Genomic DNA, 1,049 nt, shown 5'->3' on the forward strand with positions numbered 1-1,049 from the left:
TTTTTGCCCCAGTGACTGCATACTGCTTTGGATTTGGGGTGGGGGAAAGGGAGGTGGCGAGGCAAGGGGGCAGGGGCACAAATCTATTTTGGGGAGGCAGTGTGGGGTAGCGGTTAGTGTGTTGGAACCGGGAAGAGACCACTGTTGAAATCCCTGCTCAGACATGAAGTGGGCGAACTTAGGCCGGTGGGCTGCCTGTCGGCACAGGTTTGTTGTGTAAAAGAGGAGGGGGGAGAACCAGGTTTGCCACCTATATCAATGAATGAATGAATAAATGAATGAATATTAAGGGATATAAACGAGGATTTGCAAGAGAGCTGGTCCAAACCTTTGCTCATTTTATGTTTGCTTCAGATTAGCACTACAAGACCCTTTGGGGATGGTCTGTTAGCTTAGGTAGCGTGCGCAAAGCCAATAATAATAATAATAATAATAATAATAATAATAATAATAATAATAATAATTATACCCCGCCCACCTGGCGGGTTTCCCCAGCCACTCTGGGCAGCTTCCAACAGAACACTGAAAACATGATAAAACTTCAAACATTAAAAACTTCCCTCAACAGGGCTGCTTTCAGATGTCTTCTAAAAGCCAGATAGCTGTTTATTTTCTTGACATCTGATGGGAGGGCATTTCACAAGACGGGTGCCACTACTGAGAAGGCCCTCTGCCTGGTTCATAATAAGCTGTTTCATAATCTCTTTGAAATGTGGGGTGGGCGGAGGAGCCACGAAGCACAGAGATGGTTTCTGTAATTCCCAAGCCAACAGACAACAGGGCACCGCCATATGCTGAAGCAGGCCGTCAGGGTCCATCTTAGTACTTGCCAACACTGACTGGCAGCAGTTGGCTTTCAAGGGTTTCGGGCAAGGAGTGGCAGGGGACAGAACCCGGGGCCTTCTGCAAGCAAAGCAGATGCTCTATCACTGAGATACAGCCCTCCCATCGCAAACGATGTAAGTGTCTAGTCCTCATGGTTCTGGACTGATTCAGATAGGAAGCTGCCCTGTACCAAATCAGAGCCCTGGTCCATGAAGTGCAGCATA

Source organism: Podarcis muralis, chromosome 16, assembly GCF_964188315.1.
Source record: "Podarcis muralis chromosome 16, rPodMur119.hap1.1, whole genome shotgun sequence".
Lineage (NCBI taxonomy): Eukaryota > Metazoa > Chordata > Lepidosauria > Squamata > Lacertidae > Podarcis > Podarcis muralis.